General features: G+C 40.8%; 1 protein-coding gene across 1 annotated transcript in view; it reads right to left on the reverse strand.

The window, feature by feature from the left end:
- TNFRSF21 (TNF receptor superfamily member 21) overlaps nt 1-14278 on the reverse strand; it is a 68979-nt gene that overhangs the window by 31665 nt on the left and 23036 nt on the right. The gene's annotated exons all lie outside the window — the stretch shown is intronic.

Genomic DNA, 14278 nt, shown 5'->3' on the forward strand with positions numbered 1-14278 from the left:
GTGAGTCTTTGTTAAAGAAAAGTAGGCAATTAAAACTTAATGGTAGCAGAAACCTTTCTTACAAGGTTAAAAAGGTGTATTTTGGTGGTAACATTTTAGGTCGTCTTTGCATCCCCAGATCACCTCCTGGTCTTGCCTATGTCAGTAGCAGCAAACACTCCATAATCTCACTTTAAACAAAATGGAAGTGAAGAAGTACGGACATAGTATCAAATTCCTAACACATCTGATTTGTTCTTCATTTCTAAACACTGCATCTAGTGGTTTTAATAATTCAGGTAAAATGTTTCCTTAAGTCATTCCTGACACCTGATTGAAGAGTTTATTGATATTGTTCTAATATATCCAGGGCACAGTTTCCAGTTGGTCCACATCTGTCAACCAACCACTGAAACCTCTGGGAAATATTTTTACAAGAAACACGAATACGATTCCACTCCCACAACTGCACTGCGTTGCAAATCCACTCCCGCTAATGGAATGGATCTTACTGTTTATGCTGCAAAGAGGAAGAAGTCTGCAGAGTTGTGAGCCTGAGAGATGTGTTTCCCTTCACAACCATGAATAAAAACCAGTTCTCTCACACTCGACCAATCCTAAAGGAGGAACCCCACTTGGGGAAGGAAGGGGAAACATTTTTCCTATGTCTGTTGTTGGGATTCATAAGGACCTAGAGTTGAGAATGAGGCTGTTATTGAGTTTTGCTTGCTTGCTAGGTAAAATGGGATGATGTTACATTTTGCTTGAGCAGTGAGTTTTAGATAGGGGACAGATTGGAAGAAAGAAAACATTTTATCACCAGAAACTCAAAGCCTAAACTACAGCTTGGTTCAATGACAGCATCTGAACTCTACAAATAAGTTCACTGAGGCCGGGAGCGATGGCTCACGCCTGTAATCCTAGCACTCTGGGAGGCCGAGGCGGGAAGATTGCTCAAGGTCAGGAGTTCAAGACCAGCCTGAGCAAGAGCGAGACCCCGTCTCTACTAAAAAATAGAAAGAAATTATCTGAACAACTAAAAATATATATAGAAAAAATTAGCCGGGCATAGTGGCACATACCTGTAGTCCCAGCGATTTGGGAGGCTGAGGCAGAAGCATTGCTTAAACCCAGGAGTTTGAGGTTGCTGTGAGCTAGGCTGATGCCACGGCACTCTAGCCAGGGCAAAAAGAGCAAGATTCTATCTCAAATAAATAAATAAATAAATAAGTTCGCTGACCAAATCATGTTCTGGTTCTTAAGCACATTGTTTCCCCTAAGAACAATCTTTACATACAGATTGGGATATCAAAGTTATGCAAATAAGAGGTTCAACCACCAAGCCAGCAGGTCTGTAACATTAACTTGATCTTTGTGTTTCACTTTCAATCCTACGATGTGGAAGGGGGTTAGCTGCATTCTGTTTTTAACTGCAAGTTTCGGTTTTTGCATCACTGAAGGAAAGGATTTTGAGGTGGAAGGAAATATTACAGATACTTGAATCCAAGACCTTTATCATACAGGTCAGCAAAAGTAGGCCCACAAGGTCCTTCCCTTGGTACAGCTTCCCTGCCCCCACCTCGAGACAACACTGCCCCATTCTAAATATCCCCTACTGAAAGGTTTGCTTTTTCACCTGTGCATGGACTGTTGCCTCTTCTCACCTTCCCTGCCTGCACCAGTCATCTCAGCAGGTGTTCCTCACACTACCAGAGCAGGCCCTGTGAGCTAATGTCCTTCCTTCCACCCTCTAGAATGGTTAGAATCAGACTAACATGTGTGTACTCTGATTTTCTTTTCCAGCTCTTTTTGTGCCAATCATTTAAGCCATTTTATAGTCAAAGTTCCTAGTGCAGATGTTTTCTCTGCAACCATTTCTCCTGGCCCATGTGACTCATTAAATTTGACCCTACGTGGATTTCTACTTGGGTTGAAAGTCAGATATCACGTCCCTCTGCCTGACCTCAGCTCTCCATGAATGTTTCAGCATGGCTCATCCCCTGACCTTCCTGCGGGGGAGAAAAAGGGAAGCCAAGCTAGCAGCCGTGTCAGTATTACATATGATCTCTTTCCATCTGCGTGAACATCCCATGAGATAGGGGCTCTGTCCACATTACAGATGAGACACTGAGGAGAGGTTCAGGAGCCGGGTACGAGGGCAGTCGGGGCCAATACTCCAAACCCAGGGATATCTGACTCATCAGCCCTCACCTTCCACTGCACCCTGCTGCCTCTCAGACCAAGAGTTATCAGCTGCATCTTTCTGAGTCTTGCTTGCTTCTTTGAATAAAAATCTTTTGAGTATGTCTCCCCACCAACCCCAAGTCCCCATCATGAGGTCCTAGAAAGGGAAACAAGGAGATATCAGGGAGAAATATGTTGCAACAGTATATTTGTGACGTTCTAGGTTTCAACTGTCCTTCCACACACCCACCCCTCCTTCTCCAAAGGACACAGGACAAGAGTGACAAGCAGTATATGCACTAGCTACCAGCTCAGAGCCCAAGGCCTGAGTGCCAGTCCAGACTCACCACTGACTTGTGCTGTGGCCCTAGTCAGTTAATCTTTCTGTGTCTCTGCTTTTAATAGGTAAAACATGCAAGATCCTGATATCATAAGGTCATATACGAGACCATACACATAAACCACAGAGAATAGTGCCTGGCACATGGTAAGCATTCAATAAATATGAAGTTTTATTGCTCTCCCTTCCCCCAAACCAATGAGTCAATCATAAGGCACCCCTAGAGAGATTTTTCTTATGGATTTATCATGGACAAGGACATTTTCAAATAAAGTTGAGTTAAAGTCAGAGAATGTCAAGAGCGGTCAAAAATGAGCTCGAGTCTCTGAGGGACAGGCTAAGAGGGTGCAAAGAGAGGAGAAATGACGGAGGGTGCCTTTGTCGCTTCAAGAAAAAAGTGGGAGGGTTCTGTGCAGATTGTAAAAGTTTTACGAATTTCTTGAAGTTCCTTTCACCTGGAGCCAAGATCTCCTAATTAATCACACAGCCACCAGCTCTTTCACCGCCCACAGCCGGAAATCAGCCAGGTAAGATCCTCAGCAAAGACAGACACGGACCACCTCCCCTCTGACCTGATTATCACCTAGGGACCATCACCAGTCTCATCAAGGCAATCCTGGGAGAGATACCAGGTCAGAGGCTGTTCCTCCTGAGACAAACCTGTCACCTCCCCGCCCCCCATCTACCCCATGTCCTGGAGAAAGGCCAAAGGGCTAAGTTCCTTCACTCCCTCAAACTCAGCCTCCAACACCCTCACAGGCAAACGGCCTCTGTGTTTTCTCATTCAAGAAATTTGAGTAATTGTTTTCAAACCACAACATCCTCTGTACTGAGCAAAACACTGCAGTCCTTTGATCAGAAAGGCAACATGTAAGACATGAAGAGCACTGTCCCAGGAATAAGCAGACCAGGACTGGGCCCGTCTAACCCTACTGGCTATATGACCTTGGGCAAGTCTCCCTTCTCCCCTGCACCTCAGTTTCCTCCTTTGTAAAATGAAAGGATTGCACTAAACAAATCTCTTCTAACCCTGACTTACAAACGTATACAATCCCCCATTATCTCCATTGCTCTCCAACAAGTAAATTTTGTAAAAAGTAAAACAAAAACAAACACTGTTGATGTTACTAAAACCTAGTAAGCCCCAGTCCTAGGACAGTGCCTTGAACTTGGTGTTCAAATACATATAATTAATTGAAAACATCACAAGTTAAGCAGGTGAATAATTAATAAGTCTTTTTTTTTTTTAATTTGCTAGTTTTTCCTTTACCTTGAGATTTCTTAAAGGTGAACCTGGTTACAAACTTATCCCAAGCTTCCTTCCATCATTTCAGAGTAGCACGGCACCATGTCTACAGGAAATGTTTACTTCATATATTATATTCACCTGCTTTAGCCAAAGTGACCAATTCTGTAACCAATTCAGAATCAGGCAGACTGACCATTTAGTTTCTCCTTAGAAACACAATTCAATATATAAATAACAGCAACTCTCAACCAAGAGATAATACAGCAAAAAACAGAACAAAGAGAAATATGTAGCTAAGACAGAGAATAATTCCTCTCTAACTTAATATCTCTCATAGGCGTTTTTCCCCAAAGAAGGTCGTGGTTGTCATGACGACAGATATGCCCTGTGGACAAGAGCTTTGCCTGGGCCCCTGGAGTCCCCTTCCTCCCAGGAGGGCACTTAGCCTGTAACCTGTAGGTGAAACCGGAGTTGGACATGGCCTTTCTAGAAAGGAAACAAATTATTTCTATCATCCCACCCTTATATGAGTGACAGTTTTCACCATCCCCAAGCATCACTTTTGGCTTACCTTGTAAAAATTGGAGCACATAGTACCAACAAATTACAAAGAGGCACTGATCTCTGGTAAACATGGAATTGAAGAACCCCTTTACTGGAGAGAGTAATGTTCACGCTAATGAGCCATGATAAGAATATATTAAAGTTGAAAAGGATTTCAGTATAGCCAAAGCCACAACGTGTTTATGAATATCTAGCTAGACTAGGAGGTGGTTGCTGCCAGGACACGTGTATCCTGGAAGCCAGCAACTCTTTACAAGGGGGTATGAGCTGCTGACCCCTCAGCCAGTACTAGAGCTGAGCAACTTTTCCAAAGCAGGTAAAGCATTTGCTCAGCTTGCTCCCCTTGTGACCAATGCAAAGCTGTTCTCAGGAGTGTCAGGCAAATAGCCTGAGTTTGTGGCTGGGGCTCCCTGGCCCATAGGAGAACAAGACCTCTCTCAGCATAAAAATTCAGAGATGAATCAAGAGCTCAATACCATTTACAGTAGCTGCAAAGGAAAAAAAATACCTAGGAATATATTTAACCAAGGAGATGAAAGATCTCTACCAGGAGAACTATGAAACATTGATGAAAGAAATTGCAGATGACACAAGTGAATAGAAAAACATCTCATGCTCACGGACCGGTGCAATCAACATTGTTAAAATGTCCATATTGCCCAAAGTGATTTACAGATTCAATGCAATCCCCACCAAAATACCACTGGCATATTTCACAGATTGGGAAAAAATAATTCTAAGCTTCACATGGAACCAAAAAAAGAGTCTGAAAAGCCAAAGCAATCTTAAGCAAAAAGAACAAATCAGGAGGCATTACATTACCTGACTTCAAATTATACTACAAGGCTACAGTAACCAAAACAGCATGGCACTAGTATAAAAGTAGAGACATAGACCAACAGAACAGAACAGACAATCCAGATATAAAACCATCTACCTACAACCAACTGATCTTCCACAAAGCAGACAACAACATACACTGGAGAAAGCCCTATTCGATAAACGGTGCTGGGAAAATTGGATAGCCACATGCAGAAGAATGAAACAGGACCCCTATCTCTCACCATATATAAAAATTAATTCACGGTGGATTAAAGACTTAAATCTAAGGCATAAAACCATAAAAATTCTAGAAGAAAACACAGGAAAAACTCTTCTAGACATTGGCTTAGGCAAAGAATTTATGACTAGGACCCCAAAGGCAAATACAGCAACAACAAAAATAAATAAATGGGACTTAATTAAATTAAAAGGCTTCTTTACAGCAAAGGAAATAGCAGAGTAATAACCTACAGAAGGGGAGAAAATATTCACAAACTACACATCTGACAAAGGACTAATATCCAGAATCTATAAAGAATGCAAACAAATCAGCAAGAACAAAACAATCCCATCCAAAAGAGGGCAAAAGATATGAATGGAGTTTTTTCAAAAGAAGATGGACAAACAGCCAACAACCATATAAAATAATGCTCAACATCACTAATCATCAGGGAAATGTAAATTAAAACCACAATGAAATACCACCTTACCCCTATCGGAATGGCCATTATTAAAAAGGCAAAAAACAAAAGATGTTGGCATAGATCCGGTAAAAAAGAAACACTTGTACATTGTTAGTGGGACTGAAAATTAGTACAACCTCTATGAAAAACAGTATGGAAATTCCTCAAAGAAATAAAAGTAGACCTACCATTCGATCCAGCAATCCCACTACTACCCAAGGCAAAAGAAGTCATTTTACACAAAAGACGCCTGCACTCAGATGCTTATTGCAGGGCTATTCACAACTACAAAGATGTAGAATCAAACTAAGTGCCCATCAATTGATGAATAGATAAAGAAAATGTGGTGTGTATCATATATACTATGGAGTACTACTCAACCATAAAAGGGAATGAAATAATGTTGTTTGCAGCAACGTGGGTGAAACTGGAGACCATTATCCTAAGTAAAATATTTCAGGAATGGAAAAACAAATACCACATGTACTCTCTAATAATTGGGAGCTAAACAATGGGTACACACAGGCACAAAGGACATTGGAAACCAGGAAGGCGAAGGGTGGGAAGGAAGAAAGGGATAAAAACTTACCTTTCGGGTACAATGTACACTATTCTGGTGACAGGCACACTAAAAGCCCTGGCTTCAGCACTATATAATTCACTCATGTAAACACTTTTACCCCCTTAATATTTGGAAATTTTTAAAAATGTAAAAAAAAATAAAATAAAATAAATTGTTTTATAAACCAATCCCAAAACGTTTGGCAGAGAGAGAGGAAGCAATATCAATATTTCTACCGAACATCATAGATTTGAGAAATAGTTTACTACTATTAGACCCAGAAACCGAAAGCCATACATTTTCTCCTAAATGAATTCATCAAATAAGCAATTAAATTTCATAATTGTTTTCATCATAAAAAAATTCAGAGATGGATAAGACTTGAACAGAGCTTCTCAATTCCTTTGCAATCAAGGTGCATGTTGTAATAATTTTTGGTGACACACTGAAGGGAATGGAAGACTCGAAACATTAGTTTTATAACATCTGCTCAACCTCTACCACTACAAAAATGTCTCATAGTCTCCCTAAAAGCACACAGAGTTGCTGCATATTCTCTTGGTCCTCCCCAATCCTGTGTCCTAATTTAAATAGAAATTTTTAATATGTTTTACTTGTCTGCCCTCACTGTCCCATAGCCTCGAGGGAACGCTCTTTCCTGTCGCTGTGAGCACACAGTCCTCCTTTGGCATCAGCTGGCACTAAGCCCGGCCTCTTTCCTCTGACTCACGACACGCTGTTCTCCACTCGACAGCATATTGCAGGAGCCATCAAGCCAGTGTTTTCTCTAACAGACATCAGTGTGACAGTAGGCCGGCTCAGTGAAAGCACAAATAAATTGTCACATTGATCGAAATCTGGTAGCCCTCCTGTGATGGGTTCAAGTCTCCTCATTTTACAAAGAAACTTGAGATCCAAAGAGAGAAAGTGCCTTGCCCAGGACCATCCAGAACAGACCTGGACCTCAACCCTCCCAGACCCCTCCCAGACCCCTCCTCTCCTCCTCTGTGACTTCAGGTTAGCAAAGAGACGAGTCGTGGCGGGTTTATGGCAGGCCCGTCTGTGCGGTGAACCCACACATAAGACTGAGCTCTCCTGGTGAAAACTGGTATCTATTAGGAGAAGATGGAAGAAGTGTGGAACAATTTTTAAGGGAAAAATACAGGGATAGCTGCCACCTTTGCCTTGCTCCCACACAGAGCTGATGGTTGTTACCCCTTCGGCAGACTGAGAAACAGTTACTGCTGAAGGTGAAGTTGAGTGCTAACTATCGGAATTTGAGAAATGCTCCAAGAATTAGACTGCTTATCTAAGTTGTGCAAGCCACCAGGCAGGATAGAGAAGAAGCTGCTAAAAGCTGATAAATCTATGGCATAGATCAGATGCTTGCAAACTATGGCCCACAGAACAAGCCACCTGCTCTTGCAAATAAAGTTTTGTTGGAACATAGCCACACCCATCATTTACATGCTGTCTCTGGCTATTTTCATATTACAGAAGCAGAGCTAGTAGTTGCAACATATAATCCTAAAATATCTCCTAGATATCTCCTAAAATATCTCCCAGCTTGCTGACTCCTGATATAGATAGTTTAGAGAAAATATTGCTGTGGAGAGGAGAGACTCATATCCAAGTATAAAGCCAGTAAGGAGGCTGGACATGGTGGCTCACACCTATAATCCTAGCAGTTTGGGAGGCTGAGGCAGGAAGATCCCTTGAGGCCAGGAGTTTCAGACCAGCCTGAGCAACATAACAAGACCCTGTCTCTATAAAAAATAGAAAAATTAGCTGGGCATGCAGGAAGATCACTTGAGCCCAGAACTTTGAGGTTGCAGTGAGCTATCAAAATGCCACTGCATTCCAGCCCAGGCAACAGAGCAAGATCTTATCTCAGAAAAAAAGTAAAAAAGAAGCCAGTTTGATTGTCTAAGAGGCTCTCTGCCCACTTGAGAGGATACTTTCTGCAAGAGTTAATTAAGCTTATAATTATATCTGGTATGGATGGAAAACCATGTTTCTAGTAAGGTCTTCTAAGGTGGCAGTGTTGACATTCCCTAAGTACAGTTGCAGGTAACTTAAAGGAGACTGTTTCTGACTTGCTCATGGTCATGACTTCTGTGAGTGAATCAGGAAACAAATGGAGAGATGACCAGAGAGGACGGAGGTGATGACGACAGCAGTGGGGATGATGATGATGCATCAACTGCATAATCTCCATCATCCTCATCCTCACCCTCACTGCCAGCACTTACGGACCACAGACCACATGGCCCACTACATCCTAAGCACTGGGCACACCCTCCTTACTTAACCCTCATGACAGTCTATGTGCTATTATCATCCTCATGTTACACATAAGGAACTGAAGCTCATAGGAGTGAAATAACTTGCCCTGGATCACACAGCTAGTAAGTGAAGTGGAACCAGATTGCAGAGTGTTTGCTCCTAGCTGCATATTAGAATGCTTCTTTCTAATTTTCTAACCTTATACACAGAGGCCTAGAGAATTAAAAGGTCTTAACTGGGAATACATGACTAGGGAATAGAAATCTAGAATTTTAGAACCCTAGGCTTACTGATGTGATTTCCAGTCTACCATGCTGCTTTCCTCCCCAAAACCCTCACCACCACTGCCTCCTTTTTCTTTATTTTCTTTCTTTCTTTTTTTTTTCTTTTTTTTTTTGAGACAAACTTCTACTCCTCACTCCACCTCCTCCTCTGACCCAAACACATGTCTCCCATGAGCCTCTCTGCTAGGGCTACCCACTAGGCTAACCCACCTCCACACTAGTTAAACACACACACCTAGGCATTTAGGAAGCTGTGCAGCTGTGTTGGCCTTTGAATTAGCAGGTTTCTCTCTCTGCACATCACCCTGCTCACCTGTGTCCACGGGCCAAAGCGTTCCACTTCGAAGTAAGCAAAAAAGATGAGGAATGTCAGCAATCTTTTCCTAGTCAGTGTTTTGCACATTTTAAAGCACTGCTGTCGCTGAAGCCTCCTTTAGCTCTGAAAAATAATTCTTCTTGGCATCTACAACAATTTAGTATAAAGAATCCACCTTAAGATCTTTATGTTTAAATCGCTAGCTAACACCAACATCACTGGTAAGTCAACAGGAAAAAAAAACTTCATAGTTGAATGTCTTGAAAACAATCCAACCTTAAAATGGACAAGTAGATTAATGAGTCATGGGTACTCTATCCAATAGAACTTTCTATGATGACAGAAATGTTCTATGTCTGTCCTGTCCAATATGGTAACTTCGAGCCATGTGTGGCTATTGAGCACCCAAGATATGGTTGCTGCAGCTACGCAACTGAATTTTTAACTTCAATAGTTCATATGGCTAGTGGCTACCACGTGGGCCAGCTTAGCTCTAGACCACCCTCCTTGATCCCCGGTGCCAGGCACAGGGGACATACAGGAAGACGCAGTGTCTGTTCTCTAAGAACTTATAAGCCATGTGGGCAGACGAACCACATAACCACAAACAGTTGAACTGTGACAGATGGTACAAGCTAAAGGAATTAATAAGTTGCATCTTAGAATCTAGTTCTACCAAGTGAGATCTCTGTCCTTTTGCTGCTGTGGGTACAAAACAGCCTGCCTGGGAAACAGTGCCTACCTCCCAGTTGCTTTCACAATCCTGTTGCAGTCCGTTGAAAGGAGATGCTGTCTTCATACCGCATGCGCCTTAAGTAACACAGGGAGGGATCACCGTCCCTGTCAAATGCTTACTACCCTGTCAAATGCTTACTACCCTGTCAAATGCTTACTACGGTATCAGCCTAAGGCAGAGCGCGGAGCAATGTGCTAATCAGAAACTAAATGCGTCTGAACTAGATAAACCCAATTCCTTTGTCTCTCACCCTTTTTCCCCCTTATTTTTTCTTCACAGTCTGAAAGAAAAAGGAAATATGATCGAAGACAGTAACTGCCTTTGTGTTCCCTTTGTCACTTTGCAGAGCTTCTTCCTCTGCAAGTATTTTCCTGGCAACTTTCACTCCTCACCTGCTTTTCAAACCTCCCCTCAAAATTTCTAGGGCAACCTGGGAACCCAACTTCCTACTTTTTGCAAATAAAGAGGGAGAAAGAATGAGGGAAGGAGAGGGAAGAGAGAAGTGGGGAAGGGAGAGAGAAAGAAAGGAAGAAAAGAAGGAAAGGTAAATAGTAATGCACAAATTAGAAACAGCAACAAGAGAACAGCAGTGGGTTCCTGTTCTCAGCCACCCTGCTCTCGACGGGGGACTGGACTACAGTTTTATATCTTCCACACTCATAAGCAAGTAAACAAAGTGACTGTTTTTAGACCATTTGAGACTTTTCTCAGTGCAACGTATGGCCATTTGTGTAGGGACTAAGTTTTACTATCTTTACTTTTGTACTTTTTATAACAAGACAAATGAAATGAAAATATTATTCTCTGTATAACCTTCCAGTTAATGTGAACCCACATAAATCTTAAATTCAAATTAAATTGAACTTTTTGGACACCTCTCCATACCCCATTATGTTGGGGTTATATCATTAAAAAGAAATAAATTTCCAAAAAGATGACAAAATAGACTTACACCTTGATGACACTTCAACCTGCTAATAAACTCTCAAATATATTTTTGTGAATAAAAATTCTGAAGGGACTTCCGCTCCTGTTGCTGAAATAGATATATTGCAACAAACCACAGTCCAGTCCCAATCTGCCCAACAAAATTGCTCTGCCTTCAGAAGGGAAGGAAGCAGACAAAATGCCACCGCACCCTCATTCTTCCATCTCTTAGCCATGTGAAGACTCATCTGTGTTTGCAACACTAGGACTCCATGAAAGTAGGACCGCAGTTTTGTGGGGTTCAATTTTAAAAACTGTAAGTCCGCCGTAGATAGAGAGGGATGAGTGGAGCAGAATAATGACAGAGGTCCTCGTGGGAGAGAAAGATGGGAACCAGTGGCCCAGGTTCCCGAGGCCCCACATGGCATTCAGGAGGACAGACAGCACTTTTGCTTACGGTGGGCAGAGGTAAGTGATCTCTGGCAGAAAACAGCCCAGGGCTGAGTGATTTCATCCCCACCCTCCTCCTCACCTACAATTCAGTGTGAAAAGGACAAGTACCAGGAAAAGATCTTCTTCTAAAGGATTATCTGCTGGCCAGAACTCACTGAAATCAGATCAACAAGGTATTGTTTCTAGAGGCCTCTCTGAGCACCTGGAATGACTTTATTAAACAAAACTTCTCTTTGTAATAGGATTTTACCTGATTGTACCTTTGAGACTAGCAATTTGGAAAGAAAAGACCCTCTTTCGCAAAACACCTTATATATAAATATCTCAATGCAAAAACCTGAGGAGAAAAGCTGAATTATTGGAAGAGATGGTTAGATCTGAATGAGACCACTGTGATTTAGCTTGAAAAGCATATTGCTGAAGGATGGCTTTCACAGAAGGGTATGATTGGGCTTTGTTTGATTTGACACTTCCATTCTTTTTCAAAATAAGATATTGTGTTAAGGACACAGACATAGTGGTTTACAAGGTTACTGTGGCCCTAAGAATGTCTAAGGTCATTGTATTAAATTGCTTTCTGCTGCCTGACCAGTTTTTGCTTCTACAGCTTGCTGTGTTCTCAAAGGTTTTGGAAACGACACTGCAAAAGACAGTTTAGAAAGGTAGCTGACTACAGTCTAATCTATAAATTCAACTACCAAAGGAATGGAGTTGCTTCTTTAATGAAGTGAATAATGAGAAGACAGTTCCACATACTTGGAATGTTCACATTGTTTTCTACTAATTAAGTAAACCTACAGCAGAGCAAGTGTTCTGACCAGACAAGACACAGGGCAGTTTCATGTAGTATCTGATCCTAGACTGGATCCTATACTAAAAAAAGGAAAATGGTTACCTACCAAGAGTCTTACTGGATTAACATATATTATTGGAATATGGATGGCAAAGTGTTATAACCATTTTAAATTTATTAAGCTTGAAAACTGCACTATTTTTTAAAGAGAATATACTTATTGTTAGGAAATAAGTGAAACACTGAAATATTGAGGGTTAAGGGCCATGAGATGATTCAGAAAAATTATTTTGTCAATGGATGCATGTATATATATGCACATGCATATATATTACATATTGTATATTATATCACATTATATAATATATAATAAACTATTCTGTTACACATATTTTATAATATAAAATCCTCTATATTTTTATAGATTTGCTAAAGCAAAAGAGCAAAATGTTATAACAGGTCAATCTGGGCAGACATATGCAAATATTCTTTGTATTATTGCTACAACTTTTCCATACGCTGGGACTTATGTGCAAATAAAAAGTTTTTTTTAAAAAAGAAGGGGGGAATTAATGCTTTCCCCAGGCAGGTTTCCAGTAAAGAGTTGTCTCAGTCAAGTCTATGCAGCCTTTATACCAAATAGAATGTTGGTGGGCTTCAGTCTCATGTTCACTTGGCTTTTGACCATTCACACAAGTCAGCAAGGGGAAGCAAAATTTTCTTTTTAACTTTCTCTAAATTTTCTATTATAAAAGTAGCATGTGGGCCGGACATGGTGGCTCACGCCTGTAATCCTAACACTCTGGGAGGCCGAGGCCGGAGGATCACTCGAGGCCAGGAGTTCAAGACCAGCCTGAGCAAGAGCAAGACCCTGTCTCTACTAAAAAATAGAAGGAAATTATTTTATTAAAAAAAAAAAAGTAGCATGTGCTTATTGTAGAAAACTTGAGGAAAGTACAGAAAACTAATAAAGAAAAAAAAAACATACATAATCCCTGCCACACTGGAAAAAAATTGTCATTTTGGCATATTTCCTTTCAGTCTTTATTATAAAGTTTTAAAAAAACTGGGATTATGATATATAAAGTATGTAGCAGCTTGGGTGTTTTTTTCTCTTTAACCAAGTGTAAACATGTTCCTATGTCACGGCTAAAAGCAAAAACTTCAAAAAATCTTCAACATCAACATAACACTCCATTATATGGATAGGCCATAATTTACAATTATTTCCCTAAAACTATCCCTTTGATTGTTTCCAATTTTTATTATATATAATGCTGAATTAAAAGTTGAAGATCTTTGTGCTGAAATCTTTTTTTCAGTATTTCTGCATTACATCTTTATAAATTCACCAAAATGGAATTGCTGGGTCAAATGGTATAAACATTTTTAAGTCTTCATACAAAAGGCCAACCTGGTTTTTAGAAAAGTAGGCATCTTTGAGGGGAAGAGAGACATGTGAATGGAATTATCAAAACGAGTTGAGATTTTACTTAGGATTTGCAGAAAGGGAAGTTACTGCCACAGTCTGAAAACTGTAGTTCTTCAGATCAACCTTAGCTCTAGGACAAATTCTGTAAGCTATGTTTTGCCCTTAACAGAGGAAAGATCAAAATATTACAGCCTGTATCAACACACACTGACCACTAGGTAAGAGATGGCCCAGCATCTGATGACGGCTAACATATTATGCTTTCAGTATCTGTGATCCAAAAGACCATACTATCCTCCTGATTAGAAACGGGATCCTAAAAATGTAATTAGAAAAAAATGTATATGTGAGGAAAGTGATAGGAATCTAAAAGCAAGGTTCAGATTCTAAAAGGCAAATCTACAAGTTGGGTTTCTCCCCCTCCAGTTTCATAGCAGCCCAGTTGTATAGAAAAACCAAGGGCTCTGGGAGTCAAGAGTCTGCTCCCATCTGTCCTGAACAAACAACTAGCCTCTTGTTTAGTTCAATGTAGCCAAACCTCTCTGAACTCAGTTTTCTCTTTTGTTAAATGACAAGGCTAAACAAAGTCTCTAAGGGTCACTTTTAGGTCTCAGGGTTTGCAACATTCTCCTGTTTTAAAGGTGCTGGGGGGAGAAGGAGGAGGAGAG

This window comes from Eulemur rufifrons, chromosome 15 (assembly GCF_041146395.1).
Source record: "Eulemur rufifrons isolate Redbay chromosome 15, OSU_ERuf_1, whole genome shotgun sequence".
NCBI classification, from domain to species: Eukaryota; Metazoa; Chordata; class Mammalia; order Primates; family Lemuridae; genus Eulemur; species Eulemur rufifrons.